Source organism: Mus caroli, unplaced genomic scaffold, assembly GCF_978045245.1.
Source record: "Mus caroli unplaced genomic scaffold, Mus_caroli_1 scaffold_13, whole genome shotgun sequence".
Lineage (NCBI taxonomy): Eukaryota > Metazoa > Chordata > Mammalia > Rodentia > Muridae > Mus > Mus caroli.
The window spans coordinates 105,223,854-105,234,942 of NW_028227268.1; the positions used below are offsets into that span (position 1 = coordinate 105,223,854).

Sequence of the window (11,089 nt, forward strand, 5' to 3'; positions counted from 1 at the left end):
AATGAGGGACTCTTGTAATTTGAATGTGTTTACAAAGACCATTTTTTCTCAAATGTCAAAAAGATATATATATATAAAGAGAGAGAGAGAATGATTTTTTCAAACCACTGCATTAAGAGAGACTCAAGACTGAGAGTCAGTAGGTTCTGGATTACCCTGACTCAATTTATTTTGTTCATCTTAAATTCATAGACTGACATCATGATCTCAGTAAGACTAACTTGACAACTGGTTAAATCCTTAAATCCTAGCATTCAGGAGGCAGAGGCAAATGCATATCTGTGAGTTCAAGGCCAGCCTTGAACTGGTCTACAGAGGTAGTTTCAGGACAGCAAGAACTTTTACACAGAGAAACCCTATCTCAATAAACAAACAAACAAATCAAGTGTCCATAAGGATGGGACTTTGTCAGGAAGGAATGGCCTTTTAATAAGACTCTGCTCTAAGAAATTGTATGAATTGAATCATATCCACAGCCCCTGGTCTTCTGTCTTCTTTCTGCTTTCCCCTCTGAGTTCCATAGAAAGTAGTTTACCAGTTCACATCAGTAAGTCCGTCGCCTACATCTGATGAGAGAGAGAGAGAGAGAGAGAGAGAGAGAGAGAGAGAGAGAGAGAGCATTAGAAACTGGCCTTGAAAAACTTGACCATAGACATCCTAGTCCCCTGACTTGAGAGAAAATAGCTTTCTCTTGTTTAACTTGGAATACAGAATGTCTATTACAGTCTCACATTTGAATGTTCAGTTCCCAGGTTGTGACAGTTCTGTGGCCCTGTGTGGCCTTAGGAGATGGGGCTTAGCAGACAGAAGTAAATCAAATGGCAGGTTTTTTTTGATGGTTATATCTGTCCCCAGGGTCTTGTTAGTGTTCCCTGCTTCCTGTATGCTACCATGTGAACAAGCCACAACCTCAAGCTCCCATCACCACTGATAGATGCACTATGTCATATGGAAACCCTGAGCCAAAATAAACCTTTCCTTCCAGGGCAGGGAATTTAGCTCTTGGCAGAATGCTTGTCTAGTGAGTATAAGGCTTTGGGTTTAATCTTCAGCATCAGGAACAAAACAAACAAAAACAAATCTCATCTTTAAGTTGCTTCCATGAGATATTTCCTAAGAACGAGTGAGCAATGAACAGAGCTTCCCATGCCAGCCTAAGTAGACCAACTCAAGCCCCATCATCCAATACCCACTTCAACTGGGCACACAGTAGACCCACATTTCCACTCTGTTGGATGAATAGAGCCCCAAACTCACAGCCCCATCCATTCTTATCAAGAGCAAAGGAACATCAGTGTAGGGCTAAAGAAAGAAAATGACTTAGCTGGCTTCTATGTTGCAGTGATGTAAACTATTCAGAAGGAACTGGGTGAAAGGATTTATTTGACTTACAGCTTACAGCCCATCACCAAGATAAGTCAAGGCAAGAACCCAAGGCAGCATTTGAAGCAGAGAACATGGGGGGGGGGTGATGCTTACTTACCTGCCTTGTCTGCCTTCCTATACAAACCAGGACAACCTGCCCAAGGGATCCCTACATACACTGACTTGGTTCTTCCCATATCAATCATTAATCATGAAAATGTTGCACAGACATTCTTGTAGCCCAGTCTAATAGAAGCGATTTCTCAACAGCCTTTACTTTTCCCAGGTGAGTTAGTTTGCATTAAGTTGACTACAATTAACGAACACAGGCAGCGGGTGCAAGGGAATCCTTGGGATAGAGCTCATGTAGTGTTGCCATTAAAGGCAATGTGAAAAAGCATAGAAAGCCAAATATCCAGGATTGTGGCACAAAAATATAATTTATCTTATGCAATGAATTGTGACTGCAGAGCCAAATTTGAATCTTTTTTATCTGAGAACCATTTCTTGCTAACAATATGTTGTCTGCTTCATTCAGCTGGTTTGTAGTTACAGCTTTCAGATCTGTATGAGGAGTCTCAAGACTGAGCGGAGTATTTCTGCTTTTCTTGCATATCTTCACATCCCATTTTGAAAATAAAGACAGGAGTTCTTTTGGGCCTTACGCTACGTCAGAGCAGAGGCATCACTCTGTGAAGTTGGACCTTGCTTCTGTGTTCTCTCTTCCTGTGGCTCTTTGCTATCATAATTCGTGCCTGGGTTCTGCAGTCTTTCATCTAAGCCTCCGGCTGTTTTAGATCTAAGGATGCTCACCTATGAAATGGCTTCTATACTATTTAGTGGTGTAATTTTCACCTTTTCATATGTGGATAAATCAAAATTTGTGTTTTCATATCTGTCTATCTCCAATAAGATGAAGATCATGTACCCAAGGGACTCCTGAGTACTTCTGACAGAAATTCCTTCTTTATAATGGAAGAATTCATGTGTTTCCCAAATTGGTACATTTTATATATTCTAAGAGTGTTTAACACTTCATCTATTCCCCAGATATCCAAGCTGAATAGAATTCTTAAAGACATGTTGAGAGAATTCTAGGTAAGATTGGACAGTTGAGAAGCTACACAGTGTGACTTGGTAAGAGAAATCAGTCAGGTTAATGCACAGGAATCTATTCCTGGAAGAGGATATAGCTGTAAATAAATTTACTAAATCACATGAAATTTCCAGAGTGCAGCAAGGGGCAGTCAAAAAGGGACATGAACCAGTCTACAGCAGGCAACTTCAGCTGAACTGGAAACAACCAGGGAATCACATACACACGTGCACACACACACACACACACACACACACACATACATACATACATCACACACAAAACACAGACATATACAGGACATACATCCTGCACACATGCATACACATGACACACACACACACCCTACCTCATCATTGATATAGGGAGAATTGTGTGAGATAACTATGTGATAAGAACAGGAGACAAAATCTTGCCAGGCAGTTAGGGTGGGGATCTGGGAAATGAGCAGATCTGCCTGTTACCCTTCACAAAACAGTTCTGTCTTGGCCTGAAGCATGGAGTGTTCTTGATTATACAAGCATTTCTGTCCTAGCCAGAAGCCAAAGCTAATAAAAATATTTTAGAAACTAGTTCCTTCATTTTGTCTCAATTCTCCTTTTACATAGCAACTTGATGCCTAGAAGCTCTTCCTGGTCAGATACTGCACTGGCCCATGAAGGTGTACCAGAAACTCCAACCCAGACACTGAGAAGGAGAGGTACATGGACACATCTCAGTGGAACAACTGCACTGAGCAGTGTGCCCTACCCCATACCTAACGCAACAAACCCCATTAACCTGCAGTGTTTAAAAGAAGTCCTAGGTGATTTTATGAAAGCTCTGCTAGACTGGTTTCTCTTTAGTTTTTGCTTATAATAAAGTTCCTTTCTTAAAGTCCTTTATCTGTAAAAGTCAGATCTTAAGTTCAAGAGATAAAGAACATGGAAGCTACTAGCCTGGGGTAGCTTTGGTGGCTGTTGATTATCTGAGGTCCTGACCCGCAAGTTATGCTTATGTGAAGTGAGGAAACCCTCCATCACAAAGGCCTCTCACTACTCTCCCCATGCCATTTCACAAGGACTGTGTATACTGGTAACACTGAAAATGATGAGGCAGAGATTTGGCCCTAAACACTACGGGTCTGGATGAGGTCACTCCCAGACAGCGGTATAACCTCTCTACCTCCCATGAAGAATCAGAAAGAGAAGAGATAAAGGAGTGGACCAGGGACCCTCTCTGTAGGCAGCCAAGGTCTAGGGCTATATGTGAAACCTGGGACTGAAGACTGAGGCTGGAAGGCAGTTCCCTGATGTGTGGCTCCCACCCATCAGCAGGACCAGGTGTGCCAAGCTTTCACTTTTCCCTTCCCCACAGGAGCCAATCTGCACAACAAAGGACTGGAGATTAGTTCAGGGAATGGACAAAGAAGTTGAAGGTGTAACCTTTGGAGTAATGTGGGTGGTATAGTTCCAGCCTCTGTGAACATCAAAACAGGAACTGAGACTTATACTGACTAACTCAGTACACTTAGGCCAGAAAACACAATTTTTAAAGTAGTTCATTTAAACACATCTTTAAAGAGAGATACATACCCTGAATTTGTCTTTACCTGTTTGAACTGGAGGTGTAAGCTGCAGCTCCCTATCACTGTGGATTGTTACATGAGACGTCATGAGTAAAGAAAGAACACAAAACTCACATCAAGAAATGACAGACTGAGGCCATAATATTTTAGAATTAGTGTGCTTCTATTGAGTTTTGTCATTTATTATTGCTCATTTCTTTATTTTCTACTTAAAAGTCTTTACTATTCTCACTCACATTATAAATATGTCATTGGTCTTTCTCTAGCACACATATTACGTGTTAGACTTTATGGTTGTGTTGTATGCTGACCCACTGTGTTATGGATTCTCTGTCCTTCCTATGTACAACATGTGTGCATTCCCATTCACTGCTGTCTCATTCGCTTTTCTGCTTCACATCCCCTCCTCTTTACTTCTTAGCTGTTCTCTTCTATAGCTTTGAAAGGGATTACACCTACTGTCCTGCACACAGATACTGTCGAGCCAGGGAACAACACATATCAATATGACTACAAACTGGTCCTATTTAAATATTGTAAATAAATTTAACTGAAATAATACAGCTAATAAAAACAATATTCACCAATTCAATAACCTGAGATATGTAAGTCTCAACATAGAATTATAATAAACATGAAAAATCAATATGATATGTCCTCTTCAGAAATATCAGTTCTCCAGTAATGAATTACAAAGGAAAACAACCCCAGAGAAAAATTCAAAACACTAATTTTAGAATGTTTAAGGAGACCTTCCCTTCCCTCTGGGACCCTAAAGCCATAAGAAGACCCAATGCACAAGTCTCTTGCTTGCTGTAGAGGTAGCCATAACATCTACCTTTCTCTGAGACCCCAATGCTCACATGAAGACCTGTGACAATCCTAAGGCCACCATCCACACAATGTTCTCAATTACCTCATGGCTTGCTTCTCCCTCCTCTTCTCTCAGACTCTAAACTCAGCATCAGAGGAACTGCTGGGAGGTTTGCTCATTCCATGAAGTACAATGAGTGAAACAACTTTGACCATGACAGAAGATAGGTAGAAAATATTTAGGCCAACAGAACCTGAAGCAAAAATTTTGTATTCATGTTGAAAATAAATAAAACAAGATTCTGAGTTCACACGAATGACAGGGACGTGTCAAACATTAAAGACTTGAAAATAAAAATTATAATCAAAACTGAGAGTATTCCTTCATACCCCAACCTTCCTCTTTCACCCCTCCTCCCATCAGTACCTATCATTGTACTAGACAATTTCACTCTCCTTGCATGTCATGTAACATTATATATCCCTATGAAATTTAGGAACCACAAATACGGATAAAGACATGGTATTTGTCTTCATAATCATTTTTGAATGTACAAATGTTCATTTTTATGTTTCTCAGTAATAAAATCTAATAAACCCCTCATTGTGCTCTGTGTTTAGCTGTGCTCAAAATGTTTCCACCTCTCAGCGATTACAGGAATGATTGCCTACATTTTCCTGAATCTTTCAGGAATTGGGTATATACTACTTCTATCCCTTGGGTTTTCAATTGATAAATTCTGTGACTATAGTATCAGCATCAAAGATATAACCAGGTATTAAATAGTACCTTTTTTACTTCTAGCATGACCTTTTCTTAACGATTCAAGATACTACTTTTTTTCAGTACATTGGTTTTGTAGACTTCTCATATTCTCTTACCGTTAGCTGTTCTATTGATTAACTAGTCTGCCTCCATCTTAGGCTTGGAAGAAATTTTACAGCAAAGACAAACTAAATTCATTTCTGTTTATGATTAAATCTCTTTTTCCAGGATTGAGCTATGCCCCACTTGTAACCTTAACTACAAATGATACTGTACCACCTGGTTCAACAATAAATGCCTTTGTTTCAAAAGCTTATTATGACCACTTTGTTAAGACTACCTTATTATGACCAATTGACAGCCAATGTCTTTGTTTCAGGAGATTGTTATGACCACATTGTTATGACCAACTTGCAGCCATGTCTTTATTTCAGATGATTGTTATGACCAATTTGTTTATGCTTATGTTCTTCTTCTGCAACCCCACCTATTTGCCTGCCAAGTACCCTATTTAGAAACACCTCCTCCTGTCCATGTCCAATGCTGATCTCTTGAAATCCACCTTTAGGGAGAGATAGCCATACACACAAATAATAAAGCACGCTTTAATGAATTTGGTCAGATAATTTGGGTCTGTGGTCTCAAATGTGTGAGGTTAACACTATGCTTTGATTCAACACCTGTAAAGATCCTTGCATTATGCTCATTAGCTTACTGTTTAAGTGCTTGCAATTCTTAAATTTTGCAATAGCAATTAGATTGTTTCCCCTGTCCTTTTTAAAATTCAATTAAACTTCAAGATAAACTTATGATGTCTTTCTCTTTAAATATGCTTTGGGAATCACATGCGATTTCTAGCAATTTTACAAATGGACTCAGGAATCAAGTCTCTTGAAAGTGGCATAGCTGTAATTCTCGTTACTGGAAGCAGAGCAATAGCTCCTATCTGGTCATGCAGGTAAGTTTGGGAAGTAGGTAAGTAAATAGCAGATGCTGTCCTAGGAGACATCAGAGTTCTGCAGTACTTTCCTTCTTGCTTATATCTGGAACTTCAAGGAAGTAAGGCCTAGGAAGGAGGCTTCTTTGTGGTGATTTGAATGTCTCTTTCCCATGTAAACTACTTCGCAGCTTGTCTCATTACAACATTTGTAAAAGCAGTCTGGAAGCACTGGTGCACAAATGAATTATTTAAGTTCTGCAGCCAAATGTCCTGATCTGGCGTGCTGCTACTTAATGCACTTTAAGTGAGCCCATGGAGGCACAGCAGAGGAGGCAGGGGGAGGATGCAAACCAAGCTTTATTAGCCACAAACAGCCACACTATAACATTTATTAAGTAGTCGACAAAATTTGTTTAAATAACTTTGATTCTGGAATAATCGTCGCTATTGTGGCCGTCTTCTAGGGATAGGAATATTTCCTTGTCAAAAACATTTATTTTCTTGTCACTTTTGTTAATATAATGGGCTCTGGGGATTTTCTGAGAATTTCTTAGCAAATTGTGATTTCCAACAAATTACTATGTGTCTTCCACTGAATACAGCTTTAATAGCTGGGGTGGGGGAGGAGAGGAAAGCCACACACATCATTGTCTAACAGTGTATCATCTTATTATCAGTGTCACATTTAGGAGTTTTAGCTGCCCTAGAAAATGAGGAGCCAGACAGTCATGTGTCCTTTACAGTCCTTCTCCAATGAGCAGTGTCAATAAACCTCTCCAAGTCAGGCAGGCCTGAGGCTAATTCTTTTTCTCTTGAGCAATGAATCATCCCTTAAGACCAAATGATTTACATAGCAGTTACCAATGTATCGTTTTTTCCTTTCTTTTCTTTAATGTCAAGTAGAATAGAAGATGCTCAAATTGTTTCTGAATCTCAGACACAAATGTAACCTCATATCACTAGGACAAGCTGGGACTAGAGGTTTACCAGAGAGGGTACTGGATACATCTGGGTTACAAGTCCTTTTAATTTAGTGATGGCCATCATTTTAATAAAAAAAACCAGAAAAATTAAATATATCTAAGTACTCAATGATTAGGCAATAGTAATTAATATTCAATAAACTAAGAGCACACTCAATCAACTAAGAGCACACCTTTAGCAGTATGAAATATGCCTATTTGTTTACCTGTCTTATTCCTTTATAACCTGAGGCTACAGGTGATGATTTGTGTATGTGTTTGTGGCTATAGTTACTTATATTTGGAAAGCCACTTCAAGAAAAGAAAGAAGGAAAGGAGGGAGGAAATCAGAATGAGGAAGAAATGAAGGAAAGGAAGAAGGGAGAGGGTGGGAGAAAGATGGATGAGAGAGAGAGGAAGGAAGAAAGAAGAGGGAGGGAGGAAGGGGAGGAGGGAGGAAGGTAGGGAAGGGAAGGGAAGAGAAGGGAAGGTGGAAGGGAATGTCTCTAGTATGCTTTCTGTTGCTGTGATAAACAGCACAGTAATAAGAACTTGGGAAGAAATATATTTATTTCACATCATAGAGGGAAACTAGGGTAAGGCTTCAAACAGGAACCTGGAAGCAGAAGCAAAGCAAACACCACTGGAGAATGTTGCTTACTAACTTGCTAAGTCTACGTTCTTATACAAACCAGGGCCACCTGCCCAAGAGTAGCACTGCCCACAATGTACTAAGCCTGCTCACGCTAATCGTTAAACAAAGAGTAATCTTCAAACACATACTTACCAGCTGATCTGATGGAGATAACTCTTCCACTGAGGTTTAACCTTCCCAGGGGACTCAAGTTTGTGTCAAGGTGACAAAAATTAACAGAACAAAGATGGAGGCAAGGATTGAAGAAGGAAGGAAGGAAGGAAGGAAGGAAGGAAGGAAGGAAGGAAGGAAGGAAGGAGGAACTGTATTTTATTAATACATGGGGAAGATTCTAGGACAGGGAATAAGAGTCAATGCATCTTACCATCAAAGTAACTTTGCAGAAGTGAACAAATGTGTTTCCTCAGTGTTAACTAATGCTGCAGCTATCAATGGGCAGTGAGGTTGTGTTTCCTCTTATTTTTCTTCCTGCCATGAGGATTCAAGTCTTTGGGTGAGATATGGTCTCACTAGAAGATACTGATTTCCACTTGACAATGAGAATCATCAAGGTTTGCTCATTTACTCATTTAATTGCTTAGTAAAGATTGAATCACTACTGGATACTAAAATTCACCCTGTTTGAGTGATATTGCCATTATTGAACTTTATTATGTACTGAGAGATTCATAGTAAGGTAAGGAAATATATACTGCAGCCAACACCATCTACAAAATGGGTATATAAAGGCAGTTATGGAGCCTACAAGTATGACACTGACCTAGTGCTGATAGAGATGAATCACTAGGCAAGGCCTGGAAAAGCCTTTCATAAGAAACGTACTGAGCTGAGAATCTCACTGTTGGATGTGATGGTTAAGCTTTGTTGTCAACTCAATTAGATTTAGAATTACCAGGGAGACACACGTATTTGCATGTGTTTAAGTGTGTTTCTAGAGAGAGTCAACTGAAGAGAAAGACTCACCCTGAGTGTAGGTGGTACCATCTCATGGACTGTGATAATAAAAGACATGAGCTGAGTTCCAAGGTAACTGTGCACCAGCATTTACTTCTCTTGCTCCCTCATTTAAGACATCATGTAAGCAGCCACCTAATAGTTTGGCTGACGTACCTTCACTGCCATGATGGTTTGTGCACTCAATTTGTGAGCCCAATTACATTTTCCAACTTTAAGATGTTTCTATCAGGAGTTTTGCCACAACAACAAAAACAGTAAATAGTGCACCAACCAATGGAGTAAAATCTATGAATATAGTGACTTCTTTCATTGCTACAAACACCTGATGAGAGGCAACTTTAGGGAGAAAGGATTTATCCTGGCTTACAATTTGGTAGTTCCATGTGGAGAGCCGCAATAGCATTCGCCATCACAAGATGGCGCCGGCTTCCGCTGTGCCAGCTCGACCTCTTTTCAGGAAACAAGCTGTGTGCACATGTGCAAGAGTGTGTTTGCGGCAAGTCTTTGCCCACCCCGGGGCGTGCCAATGAGATCATGGGTAAGCTACCAATCAGGCGTGGACATGCCGTGCTAGGGTGTTTTTAAGCAGCGCCCTTTTGGGGCTCTGCGTCTTCCTCTTTAAGATGCAATAAACGCTTTGCTGCAGAATCATCCTGGTGTTCCGTGCGCGTTCTTGCTGGCAAGACGATAGCGCGGGACAGTTCCATTCCATTATGATAGGGAAGGTGGTGACAACGGACATGAGGTTGCTGGCCACTCTGTGCCACAAAGAAGATTCAAAGAAAGAATATTCAGTATAGTACGACAGCCAATAGAATGTGGCCACCCACACTTGTGGTGGGTGCTCCAATTTCAATTAACCCAATAGAGAAACTCCCTCATAGACATTCTCAGGGGCTTATTACCTCAATACCATCCTCCACTGTATGTGTATTGGGGGCCTCATATCAGCTGGTGTATGCTGCCTGTTTGGTGGTCCAGTGTTTGATAGATCTCAGGGGTCCAGATTAATTGAGACTGTTGGTCCTCCTATAGGATCGCCCTTCTCCTCAGCTTCTTCCAGCCTTCCCCAATTCAACAATAGGGGTCACCTGCTTCTGTCCATTGTTTGGGTGCAAATATATGTATCTGACTCAGCTGCTTGTTGGGTCATTTGGAGTGTAGTCATGCTAGGTCCCTTTTTGTGAGTGCTCCATAGCCTCAGTAATAGTGTCAGGCCTTGGTACCTCCCCTTGAGCTGGATCCCACTTTGGGCCTGTTGCTGGACCTTCTTTTCCTCAGGTTCCTCTCCATTTCCATCACTAATTCTTTCAGACAGGAACAATTATGGGTCAGAGTTGTGACTGTGGGATGGCCCCTCTCTCCCTATTTGATGCCCTGTATTCCTGCTGGAGGTGGGCTTTATAAGTTCCCTCTCCCTACTGTCTGGTGTTTCATCTAAGGTCCCCCCCTTTAAGCCCTGAGGGTCTCTCACATCCCAGGTCTCTGGTACATTCTGGAAGGTCCCTCCCCCAACCTCCTATCTCCTGAGTTTGCCTGTTTCCATTCTTTCTGCTGTCCTTCAGGACTTCAGTCTTTTTCCCTCACCAAATACAAGATTAGGTTACCCACTCCTCACTCCCTGGTCCACTTTCCCTCCCAGGTTCCTCCCTCCCTCCTCACTTGTGATTGCTTTCTCCTCCCTCCCAAGTAGGACTAAGGCTTCCTCACTTGAACACTTCACCTGGTTGAGCTTTTTGAGTTCTGTGGACTGTATCTTGGATATTCTGTACTTTTTTGTTTGTTTGTTTGTTTGTTTGTTTGTTTTGGCTAATATGCACTTATTAGTGAGTACATATGATGCAAGTCCTTTGGGGTCTGAGATACCTCACTCTGGATGATATTTTCTAGTTCCATCTATTTGCCTGCAAAACTCAGGATGCCCTCGTTCTTAATAGCTGAGTAGTATTCCATTGTGTAAATGAACCA

The 11,089-nt window shown here is 40.9% G+C and overlaps 1 long non-coding RNA gene across 1 annotated transcript; it reads right to left on the reverse strand.

Moving 5' to 3' along the window:
- Positions 1-415: 415 nt before the first annotated feature.
- LOC110306267 (uncharacterized) lies at positions 416-9,749 on the reverse strand. The gene is made up of 3 exons (XR_002379244.1): positions 9,489-9,749; positions 4,945-5,095; positions 416-566 (listed from the first exon to the last, which is right to left on the reverse strand). It is a non-coding gene; the product is annotated as an uncharacterized LOC110306267 (long non-coding RNA).
- Between the last annotated feature and the right edge of the window lie 1,340 nt (positions 9,750-11,089).